This window comes from Dermacentor silvarum, chromosome 2, assembly GCF_013339745.2.
Source record: "Dermacentor silvarum isolate Dsil-2018 chromosome 2, BIME_Dsil_1.4, whole genome shotgun sequence".
Classification (NCBI taxonomy): domain Eukaryota; kingdom Metazoa; phylum Arthropoda; class Arachnida; order Ixodida; family Ixodidae; genus Dermacentor; species Dermacentor silvarum.
In genome coordinates this window covers 134,201,265-134,214,445 of record NC_051155.1, presented here as the reverse complement: position 1 = coordinate 134,214,445, position 13,181 = coordinate 134,201,265, and the positions used below count along the sequence as shown (strand labels likewise).

General features: G+C 44.0%; 1 pseudogene; it reads right to left on the bottom strand.

The window, feature by feature from the left end:
* Positions 1 to 8,533: 8,533 nt before the first annotated feature.
* Positions 8,534 to 12,966, bottom strand: LOC119440401 (uncharacterized; annotated as a pseudogene).
* Between the last annotated feature and the right edge of the window lie 215 nt (positions 12,967 to 13,181).

Genomic DNA, 13,181 nt, shown 5'->3' with positions numbered 1-13,181 from the left:
TATTCAGCGCAAAGCAACAATTCCCCATGCGTATTCAGGCAGTTTAACATTACGCGCCAAACTGACCTCACAGCGTGCAGCTGTGTGCCTGCGGCAACTTTCTAACAGGCGCTAGCGCTGCACGTAACTTCACTGGCCGCAGATTACCTATGGGCGAAACACACTGTCAAGCGCGCGCCTTAATATAACGAAAGCATGCCGCCAACAAGCTGACACCTTTTGTTATGTAACTCCTTAGTTAAACAGCGATCCGCACACCTTAGACTGCAAAACTGAATAAATTAAAACACATAAAACACACGCTAAGCACGCTTGGCATTGGCACGGAATCATGGGCTGGTGAAGAAACCTTTTTATGCGACGTAGCATCTCACTCACTATTGAACACACCGTGTTCACTGAGCGTTTGCGATTTTGAAAGCTCTTAGGGATTGCGGCAAGTGATAAAATCACATGCAGTCATCGTGACGACTGGCTTTTTCTATTGACATCGAATGACGCAGCACGCATACCTTTAGTCCGTTGGCAATTGCGGCGGCTTAACAGGCTTAACTTCGCGATCACTGCCTGGCGATAGCATGTCATATACGCAGAATGTGCCACGTAAGTTAGAAGTCACTTACCGCGGAGTACTTGTTCAATCCAACGAACGATGAACGACTGTCCTCTTTTCGCGGCGGTGAAACGTGGCTGGCACAAGAGTTTTTTTGGATGGCCTTGGCGCGCGCCGCCAAGGCCATCCATTTTGGAGGCTTGGCGTGCGGTGGGGGCGACTCCGAAACAAAAAGTAGTGCGCTGATCTCCGCACCAATTTGCGCGCTGGATGCCTCTTCTCTCACAAGAAAAACGATGCGCTCTTTGCTCTACCTGCGTGGGCGATACATTGCCATGTTCCCAACCAGCCTCATGCAGTTTAAGCAGCAGTATATACTACGTTTTGTTCTCTGTTGCCGCGAGAGTGGAACGGGCATTCTACTCTCTCTCAGATGGGCAGAGTAGAAATAATATTTCACTCTCTCAATGCGGATAGAGTGAACAATGCATTTCACTCTCCCCGCCGTTTTGCGAGAGTAAAACAATGCTTTGAAGAGTAAATCGGCCCCTTCACTCCTGCGATACTCTCCCTAGTTTTTAGAGTGTAGTCACGCATCGTAGTATTCGGATTTACAGCGTATACTGGTCTAGAGTAAACAAAACAAAAGTTTTGCATAGTTTTACTGGCTGAGGGATAGCTGCGTTGAAAATGAACTTATTCGCAGAACCTCGGCCGCGTAAAATTTTGGCGGCACTGTGCGATTGAACGCCTGCATTTTCTTTATTCTGCACACAATTTTTTTAATGAATGGCCTTCCAGCCAACGTCATGCAGTGCTTACACCTGGTTAATTTTCAGGACAGCAGACTCAGACATGATTTATTAAGTAGAAGAACTGAACTATTATGTAGCACGTCATTATTATCACCAATCAGGTGTAAAAAATATGTAAACAAATAAAGGATAATAACATTGCCTATGAAATTTTACTAAAATCTCAGGACTACTTCAAAACTTCGCCTGTTCATCTTGTGTACGTACCTATACTTTCTAGGAAACTGAAAGGGAGAAATTCAAGGGTGAAATTGACATCTCTTGTGGCACCATGGCAGAAAAGGGAAGGTGTAGCTTAGTGGGCCCATATGAAAGGATCAGCTGCGACTGTGCTACTCACGCACAAGGAACGACACTTTTGTATTTTTTTACAGGCAGTAAAGTGATAAATGGTGTCCGTGGACGCTAAAGTGATCATGACAATACCACCGTACCGATATGGGTGATAAACGATTCTAATAAGGGAACATTTCTGCAAGCCTCACGGTCCTTTCTCATGTTTCTTCAATTGTCCAAACACGTAAAATTTAGCGTAGGAGAAAATTCTTACAGAATTACTGAAGAATTGTACCAGTAAGTATATCATGGTGCTGCAATCTGATTCAGCAATAGAGTTAGTTAAGAACAGAACAGCAGAATGCCATAGTAACTTTGGTGATTCTAGCCGAAAAAAATGTCTTCTTGCAACGCTTTGTGGGCATAACTCAAAAAGGGTGTGGTCTGTGATTGGAATAGTTCTCTATTTTTACACGACAAACTACATTAACACGCCCCGGTGTCTTTTCGCATTATTTCCAATACTCCTCTGCGTACGTCGTGGTAAAAGGATATGAAGACCTTTAGTATTTCGGGAATTTCGTGAAGGTATATGGGAATGGTTCAAATGATAAGACACGTGCGCTGCATATTGAGGATAGAATGTTTATGTTTCGAGGTATTGGTTTGTACTAAGCAAAAAAGCTTGTTAAATAATTCGGACAGCCTTCATTTGCACCGAAGATCCGGTACGCAAAAATTCTGCTTTGATATAATGCAAATATAATCAGTCAAATAGCTTCTGTATTCCTTTGTAAGAATATTACGTCTGGGGCTGCAGCCTAGTTTTCTACTTCTGCGTCTTTTAATTGCACTCACGGGAAGCTATTAATTTTTGTGGTACGTTTCAGGCTGAACAAAGTCGCACAAACACGCCTTTCCATGACATAGCTGAATAGGCAAAAATATTTCTTAGTAATGTCTTCATAAATGTTTGCCTTAAGAAAGAAATCAACTTTGAAAACACAAAGTTGGGTTTATTGTCTAAAATACATTACACCTAAAGTACAAAAGAAGTTTGGAAGCACGTTCGCATGTTCACGAAACCAGCCAGCTATTTTTTTTAGGAAGACGTGGGTACAGTAGAAAGAAACGAAACAAGAACCGCAACTAAATGACCTGCGTTTCGGAATATGCCATCTGGCGGGAAACGGCCAAACTAAGCAGCGACAAAGTGATAAAAAAAATAGCGGCGCCGCTGGCTTCGAACCTGCGAACTGCCAATCGTGGTATCAGCGATCCTAATCGATGGTCGCGCAGAACGCTCGGCTATCGGTTTGAGTGCTGCCGGACGCAAAAACTAGGTTTATATACGTACCACAATAAATTCTGCGACCTTGTTATGAAAACTGCGATTTTGGAACGACTTTTTTGCCATTTCAAGAGTTGCTGCTGCAACTAGCTGAAAGCCGAGTCATTGAAGTTGATAAATCCCCAATAATACGTCGATCGATGCAATAGGCTCATCGCAAATTGCTTTTTACTGGCCAAAAAAGCCTCCAAAATTTGGCCTTTTCCATAGGCTCCCATACTTCGCCCGCAATTTGGAACGGGTTTTCTGTCGTAAGTAATGATACCGCTTGCATGAGATGTCTGGCTAAGCTCCTAGAGCCTATTTCCACGGTAATATTTTGAAAAATGGCTTCTATGATTAGTTATTTGGGAAAAACGACGCTCTCCCATAGAAAATGCACATGTTTTCAGAGGCGGCCGCTAGAGGCGCTGTTCGGCGATGTCCCAGATTCCTGGTATTGCCCAGCAATAACTTTGTAAAGAATGCAAGACAGACTGTGAGCAGTTTTGGTCGTAAAATATATTTGGAGGGCCTGCGTGGTTGGGGACGATTTTCTCGGCCGCGGGTGGCAATGCCGACGCCGACGCTGGATTTTCTGCGACATGGGCCCCTAAACGCTATCGCGTAAAAAAGATTTACCCGACCGCTCGACACCAAAGGCCGTTTCTTGGGTGCCCGTGCATCGTCGGCCGCCTTTTATTTATGACGCGCTCAAGTGCATGGGCTTGCGCATGTGCCTCGTGCCTCGTGCGGCGTGCTGCAAGGTTAGAAGAAGCGAAGAAGAATAAAAAGAGTCGGAGTTTCACCCGAAAGGCGAAGCATCAATTGCAATAGCAAATTAGTAGAGAGCTATACGGAGTAAGCATAGTATTTTTATCAACTGTATAAACTTGGACATGAAGCAACACCAGCAACGCGCAAAACTGTTGTCGACGCCGTCGGCGTTTTGCCCGCGTTCGCACAGAACGCGTGCGGCGATGGTGACTGTTGCCGATGCCTCTGGGGGCGGCTCGTAGGTTACTCGTCGAGCAGCGTCGGAAGTCTTTACCACCTTCTCGCCTCGGAATGTTTTTATATAATTACGCATTCGGTGCCGCAGCTAAACGTCGGCTCCCCTCTCTCCCGCGTTCGCTCCCCGTGAGAGCGCGCGTCCCTCACGCGCTTTCACTCGCACATACAGCATACGGCGCGCGACGACGATTTCATCGCCATTGACGTCATACGGAACCTCACAGCGACGGCGACGGCAGAAATCCGCTTTGAGTGTCCATACAATTGCTATACTGGGGTAATTGGAGATCGCAGGGAGAGGCCTTCGTCCTGCAGTGGACATAAAATATAGGCTGATGATGATGATGATAATTGCTATCGCAATAAAAAGTCACAGACCTGCGCGGCACTCGCAGCACAGTCAAAGCGTAAGCTGGTGGAGCGGCTTAAGAGTAGCTCCAATTTCGGCACCACGCGTTGCTGTGCGTAATGTAACGGAGACAGTCCTTGTGAACATAAGGTTTGAGTTTGGCCTGCCTAACTTTTTTTATTATTTGATAATGTATTAAACCTATTGACAGATTCAGCAAATGTGCACTATACAGGGTGTCCCAGCTATAACGCAACACGATTTAAAAAAAAGCGGAACGGCGTTACGCGAAGCAAACCTAGTGCGTATTGTCTCCAGTGCAGTGGAGTAGCAGCCAGTAATATTTTCGTTGCTGAGATTTATTAAGGTAATTGTAAATAATCATCCAACTCGAGAAGTACTGTCCTAATTAACAAAGTGTCAATGAGAAAATTGTAGAGCAACATGAAAAACTCTCGATACAGCTTTCTGTTGCTCAGTATGTGCTACAAAAAGTGTTCTTCCGAGCGTGAAAGAAGCCCGCGAATACACGCAAAGTGCCTCGAGCAGATAGTCGCGTGGCAAATCTGCGTGTATTCGCGAGCTCCTTTCACACTCACGAAAACACATTTATGTGGCGCGTATAGTCCACGTAGTGGACTGTCCAGCGGCAGCCAATGGTGACAGCCGAAGTGGACAGTCCACTAGGTGGACTCTTACATAATATATATATATATATATATATATATATATATATATATAAATCATCATCATCATCACCAGCCTATATTTTATGTCCACTGCAGGACGAAGGCCTCTCCCTGCGACTTCTAATTACCCCTGTGTTGCGCTAGCTATTCCAACTTGCGCCTGCGAATTTCCTAACTTCATCATCCCACCTCGTTTTCAGCCGTCCTTGACTGCGCTTCCCTACTCTTGGTATCCATTCTGTAACCCTAATGGTCCACCGGTTATCCATCCTACGCATTACATGGCCTGCCCAACTCCATTTCTTCCGCTTAATGTCAACTAGAATATCGGCTATCCCCGCTTGTTCTCTGATCCACACCGCTCTCTTCCTGTCTCTTAACGTTAGTCCTAAGATTTTTCGTTCCATCGCTCTTTGTGCGGTCCTTAACTTGTTCTCGAGCTTCTTTGTTAACCTCCAAGTTTCTGCCCCATATGTTAGCACCGGTAGAATGCAATGATTGAACACTTTTCTTTTCAACGACAGTGGTAAGCTCCCACTCAGGATTTGGCAATGTCTGCCGTATGCCCTCCAACCCAATTTTATTCTTCTGTAAATTTCTTTCTCATGATCAGGGTCCCCTGTGAGTTATTGACCTAGATAAACGCACTCCTTTACAGACTCTAGAGGCTGACTGGCGATCCTGAATTCTTGTTCGCTTGCCAGGCTATTGAACATTATCTTTGTCTTCTGCATATTCATCTTCAACCCAATTCTTACACTTTCTCGATTAAGGTCCTCAATCATTTATTTTAATTCGTCCCCATTGTTGCTGAATAGGACAATGTCATCTGCAAACCGAAGGTTGCTGAGATATTCACCGTCGATCCTCACTCCTAAGCCTTCCCAGTCTAAGAGTTGAATACTTCTTCTAAGCATGCAGTGAATAGCATTGGAGAGATTGTGTCTCCTTGCCTGAACCCTTTCTTGATAGGTAACTTTCTACTTTTCTTGTGGAGAACCAAGGTAGCTGTGGAATCCTTGTAGATGTTTGCTAAGGTATTCACGCATTCCTCTTGTACTCCTTGATTACGCAATGCCTCTATGACTGCTGGTATCTCTACTGTATCAAATGCCTTTTCATAATCTATGAAAGCCATATAGAGAGGTTGATTGTACTCGCAGATTTCTCGATTACTTGATTGATGACATGGATATGATCCATCGTAGAATATCCCTTCCCGAAGCCAGCCTGTTCGCTTGGTTGGCTGAAGTCCAATGTTGTCCTGATTCTATTGGAAATTATCTGGGTGAATATTTTATATAATACCGAAAGCAATCTAATGGGTCTGTAATTCTTCAATTCTTTAACGTCTCCCTTCTTATGGATAAGTATAATGTTGGCCTTATTCCAGCTCTCTGGTACACTTGAGGTTGCTAGGCATTGTGAAGTTGTGAGGCATATATATTTATGTACATATATATATATATATATATATATATATATATATATATATATATATATACTAAAGAGGAAAGGGCCCAAAATACTGCCTTGTGGCACTCCACAAGAAACGGGCAGTGGACTCTCTAGTCCACTGCCCGTTTCTTGCTTGAGTACCATTAATAGCGACCCTTTGCTTGCGGTGTTCTAGATAACATGTGATGAGGGATGCAGCTTTCCCGCGGCAGCCATAACGTAGAAGTTACCTAATAAGAAGTGAATGATTGACACAATCAAATTCTTTCGTAAAATCTGCAAACAACCCCAGGACGTAGCTGTCTCTCATCAATTGCCCTTGAAATTAACTCTTTCTGAGCAAGTGAGCCACACTCCGTGCTGAGACCTTTGCGAAAGCCAAATTGGCAATTTTTTGGAAGTTAATGTTTTTGCTCAAAATCTATAAGCCGATTTAAAATTACTTTTTCAAGTACCTTCGAGAACATTGGGAGGATTGATATTGGACGATAGTTGCTCATGTCATTTTTGTCACCTTTTTTTATATAGGACACTAATGCGAGCTTCTTGCATTTTACTGGGAAAAATAGCCTGATTGAGACACAGGTTGAAAATATATCCAATGCATGGAGCCAGAATATCAACAACGTATTTTAAAATATTTATCTGTAACCCGTCAATATCTTTCGCACTGGTGTTGTTTATATTTTGAATTATGTGGCTTATTTCGTTTTCATGAACAGGTTTAAGGAAAATAGTGTTGCTGTTAACCGGAATATTACTAAGATCATTAGGTAGCATAGGCATATTAACTGCACTTGCGAAATATGTAGTAAATATATCTGCAAGCCGCTTCCCAGATAATTCTATGCCACTAATATCTAGTTTAAGGATTACTGATAGGCGGATGATGCCTTAATACCGAGTTGAGCCTTTTCCACATAATCTAAGAGCATCCATCAGCAGTTGCAAAGAAATTTGCGAAATAATCTCGCCTAGCTTTTTTCATATGTTTATCTGGGCGATTACGGTAAACTTCGAATTAGCGGAATAATTCGATATATTTAGTTGAAATAAATTTGCCATAGAGACCATTTTTATGTGCAACTCGTCTGCGTAGCACACAGTTAATCCATGGCTTCCAAATTTTTTCGCTTGGCTTAACACGAACTGAGGAAAAGCTAGATTCATATATCGATGTGAAAATGTGAAGAAATTTTTCATAGGCCTCATTTGCTTCGTTGAATTTATATACACCTTCCCAATAGGCATTTTCTATTTGTTCCCGAAATATAGACAAATTGCGCGGCGTTATTTTTTGCATTTGGTGCATTGGCTGCGTTACCTATTGCCATACGTGCCCTTTGGTGCAAATAAATATAAGAAAGTGGTCACTGAGGTGATAGGCAAATACACCCACCTTAACTTTTTCAGGGGTGATATTTGAGAAAAAAATATCTATTAAAGATGATGAATTTTCAGTAACTCTAGGGGGCAAGTTAAAAGCATTAATTTTCAGTAAAATTCCAAATTAAGGTTTGGGAATCATTTTTCATCACATTAATGTTGATGTCCCCGCCGTAAATATAAATCAAGCCGATTTTTATTAACAAACTCAAAGATTTCTTCTAATTTACAAAAAAATTGCTAACACTGCCATTGGGAGGGCGATAACACACTATAATAACGGTATTATGCATTTTTATTGCTAGAACTTCACAGTCAGTTATTGCGGAGAGCTCGGGCAGAAATTTACACTCGAATAATCCTTTACCAGGATGCATACTCCGCCTCCTCGAGAGCATGACCGATTTAAGTAGAAGGTACTATAATGTGGCATACGGAAAATATCTGTATCGTTCATTGACCAGTTAACAGTATCGTATCAAATGATTGCTCTAGCTTTTCAACAAACAAACAAAGGTCGTTTTTTTTATTTGAGACTGAGCGGATGTTGAGATGAAAGCATTTAATGGATTGCAGAAATGTTTTACCTAAATGCTGACTGATTACGTGTGGCAATATGTAAGTCTCCCCACTTGCACAAGTCATCGTTATCAAGAACTGTTTTTAACCGAGCTTATCAAGATCCCTCGCGGTGGAAGCAGCCACTGCGCGTTCACCGTCGACTTTGCGGACAAGAACACGGCTCTAGCTATGCCACACATATTTGTACTTCGCTCGCTTCGTCCATATCTTTGTCTCAAAGAGTAAATCACGGGTCCTTTTTGTCACATTTTCAACAAGGAATACATCGTATTTCGATTCACGAACCTTCTCTCTGCTTTTCCACCAGCGGTCCCTATCGGCTTGTTTCGCGAAGCGACAGATTATACGCGGTATTTTTTCTTTTTCTTACGGCAGCCTGTGAACTGAAGCGTCATTTTCTGAGAGCTGTGGAAGTTCCGAGATGCACGGCTACATTGTTTAGCTTTCAAAGCAGATTTTATTTTTCAGAATATTGAATCCCATGAAATTCTAGGTTTAAGCGGCTGCTCCTCCATTCAAATTGGTCAGTTTCAGATTGCAGCTGATTGACGTCACTCTCGTTTCCTTCAAGCCTTCCGGTTCTGCGTTTTCGCTCCTTGAGCTCATTTTATTGCGATAGCAATTATATGGACACTTCCACCGTATTTCTGCCGTCGCCGTCGCCGTCGCCGTGAGGTTCCGTATAGATAGAATCTTTGCCGCGCGCCGTATGCCCGAGCGGAAGCGTGCGGGGACGCACGCTGTCACGGAGGGCGACCGCACTCAATCTTCCACGCGCAAGCAAGGAAACGGGAAGCGAGCGCCGGAGGGAGCGGGGGGGAGGGGGGGGGCGCATTTCTACTCTGCCAACAACCGCGCTCGTCGCTCGCTCGCACCGTCTCTTATCTCCACACGGCCGCTCAGTTTCCGTTGAAGCGATAGACCACACGTACCTTCGCCGATGCGGCGTATCCGCTTGCTGCCAGAGTTTTGACGGTCGTTGTCTGCAGTCATTCAGTGTGATCTATTCATGTTTGTTTGTGCGCGCTCACACCACGCTTGTTCATTCAGTTAGTAATAGTCGGGCCACATTTTCCAACGCACGCTACACATGCAATGCTGTCTTGAGCTCATTTTCATCTCGCTCTGTTCGCTGTTGCAGTTCATCGTACTGTTCGCTCAGAAATTGTAAAGTGTCTTCAATGCCTTCAACTACCTCTCGGAGTGGCAACAGCTAGTCAAACTTTCCGTTAATTGTCTTCAGCAACTGCCGCAGGTCTTGCGCGTCAGAATCATCAATAGATTTGTTAGGTTGCACACGTAATTTCTGTCGTCTACAAGACGTGCAGCGCCAAGCCAGGCGGTATGCATCACCCTTTGACCAAACTGTCGTTTTCGAGACTCCTGAGCATTTTCCGGTGTGAAATTTGTAAGTACAGTCACTACATTCAATGGTAGAGTCTAAAACAATAAACGTTAGCTCACAAGTGGCACATACCACATTGCAGGACATGGTCCCAATTTGGCAGCAGCAGCAGCAATAGGGAAAAAGTACGAAGTATAGAATTACTAACCTGTAAAAGGCAGGTTGCTACTTGGACAATGCTTCTTAGATGCTGCCGCCCGGGTGAAAGCAGGCCTCGATTCTCACTACGTTATAGCTTGCTTTGTCGATGGTGACGCTTGATAAAGACTGCGGCGTTATCCGGACAAAGAGGGCTTGCAGCAGAGACGCTCGCTGAGCTACGCCTACCAAGCTTGAAGCAAGCACGGCAGCGACGCCACAGGACAGCCGACGTCATCTGCGAAAAGGCAGTTTGTTACTTGGACGATGCTTCTTCGATGCTGCCGTTGCAACTGTTTTCACTTTCCTTTACCTTTTTTATTGCATTAAAACGTTCTCTGTTACTTTTTGTATTCGGAAAAATATATAAGGTATCCAGGCACCACGTATTTCTCGCTCTCGAGCTACATTTCGCACCAGTACCCCACGTCCAGCGCCTCCCAGTATACCGCGCCTTTCCAGCGTCCCAGTATCCAGCACGTGACACGACCCATAATCAGGCATGGCACTGGGCACTGGATACTGGGTTTTGCAATAGGGAAAGGCGCCCAAAAAGATTCTGGAGCCATATAAAAACACTTGGAGCTCCAACTAAAACTCACACACGGTTATAGGGGTTGAAGACAGTAACATCTACGAAGGAGACGATGCGCTGCGGTACATAAGAGATTTTAATAGGAATAACTTCGGCACGAAAGAAAGAGTAGGTCCGACAACAGATCCAAAAAACAACAGAGAAGCCTGAGAGATCAAAATTTAGCATAAAAAGTATTTATTGGAAAAAGGCAGCAGAAAATGTCCCGAATTACACGGCTGCAGGACAAGATAAAATCCCATACAGGTAATAAAAAACCTCGGCTCAAATAGGAAGGCACTGCTGACTAATGCCATAAAGCAAGTGATTAGAACGAAGAAAATTCCAGTTGGATGGCGCGAAAGGAAGATGAACCGCCTCTACAAAAGCAAAGAAGATAGGGACAAGACGGGATCGTACATGCCAGTTACAGTAACGTCGGTGATATATAGAATAGCAATGCAAGGCATGCAATTAGAACTGTCGAAATGGGTTCAGGCCAGGCAGACGCTAAGAGGAACTCAGTTCATAGAGATTTCAGTAGCTCAGAGTAGACCTTTATCGATGGCATTTCTAGATATTAAACGAGCCTATGAAAGCGTTCGCAGGGAATTGTTATGGGATATTCTTAAGTACGAAGGCATAGATGATGATTTCGTGGACATGCTGAGGGAGACATATAGAGACAACCGAGTACAAGTTGAGTGGGAAGGTCGAAAAGGTAAAGAAGTGGTGAGAATACATCAAGGACTCAAGCAAGAATGTCCTCTGTCTCTATTCTTGCTAACGCTTTATGTTAAGGGCATGGAAAGACGACAGGAGATCAGAGAATTAGGGTTTCATTTAGCCTACATGGGTAATGGACAAATGGTGCAACAGAAGGTCCCTGGACTGATGTATGCGGACGACATAGTGGTACTAGCGGACAATACAAGAGATTTACAGACACTTGCGAATATCTGTGGCAACGCAGCGAGAAGTCTAGGACTTAAGTTTACCACAGAGAAATCAGGAATTATGATCTTTATTCAAGAGACGAGTAATTACGTGGTGCCAATTCAACAAGTCACACCCATAGTCAAGCAATATAAGTACCTCGGCGTATACATAAGCGAAGGAAAGACTTACCGACCCTTTGCTTGCGGTGTTCTAGATACAATTGATGAGGGATGCAACATTCCCGCGGTAGCCATAACGTAGGAGACTTAGTGAAGGACCCCCAAGATGATCTGCAAATAAAGGGGAAGCGGAATATAGCAATAATGAAACACAGAGCACTGTGGGGCCACAATAAGTATGAGGTGGGGCATGGAATCTGGAAACGAGTAATGGTGCCAGCGCTAACGCTCACAAATGCCGTTCTATGCTTAAAATCGGATAACGTGTCGGGGTTGGAAGTCAGCCAAAGGTCAGTAGGCCTGTTGGCTTTGGGAGCCCACGTTGAAACCACAACTGAGGCAGTGCAAGGTGACATGGGTTGGGCCTCTTTTGAAGTCAGAGAAGCGCAGATCAGAATTGGTTTTGAAGAAAGACTCAGGAACATAGATGAAATTAAGTTGGTGTCTAAAGTGCAGAAGTATCTGTATCTGAAAAGCGTGGATACAGTATGAGGGAAGAGGTCAAGAAAGTTGGCAACCAATTACAGGATATTTCAAACTGTCAAATAAACAACTAGGAGTTATCAGGAAAAAAAGTGAGAGAAACAGAAACAGTGAATTGGACAAAAAGAATGAAAATTAAAGGGACAATGAATATTTACAAGAATAAGAAAGAAATTAGAAGGGAAAATCTGTACAGTAACACAAAGGGCAGTGCCTTGCTATTTGACACTAGAGCCGGTTGCCTAAGGACCAAAACATACCGGAGCAAATATTCCGAACTAGAGGAGTCATGTGTATCATGCATTAAAGATCCGGAGACCAGTCAGCACATCGTAATGGAATGCGAAGGGATCCACCCAGTCAGAACCGCAGGTAACATACACCTTCCAGAAGCGCCTGGATTTAAAGTGGATGGAAGCATCAAACGGTCAGCAGTCGAAATAAGTAAGGGATGATTAGAGTATTGGTGGAAAAAAAGGCAGGGAAGAGATTGATACGACCTAAATTGATGCCTTAGTCATAGGTAGAGGTACAAGGTTATATTGAGGGGAAAATATTATTGAAATATATACAAAATGATATAGATAAAAACATATATAGCATGCCTGATTAAATGACGCAGGCTACGTGACTGTGTGCCACCGCCCCGCTTCAAAGGGGAGGCGAATAAATCATCATCATCATACAGTGAGCAGTCGCCAGGGGCACTGCAGTTCCATTCTCGATTAAGTCAGTCATGACAATGATCTTACCTTTCTCTGTCCTTCTGGGGAATGGTAACGCAGCGCTGCGGCATGGCTGTTCACTGCAGGCGCTTCACTGACGCTATTCGCCGCTTTACCAAGTAAAAGCGACACTCTAGCCACAAAGAGGGGAGCAATGGCTGTCGCTGCAAAATGGCTGTGCGGCATTCTAGGGTCAGTAGTGACGCAGCACAGTGAAAATGCGCCCGTTCATCTGCTTGCGCGAAGCCTCCGCGTGCGTTTCAAAGAGCGTGCTGCCCAGCTACAC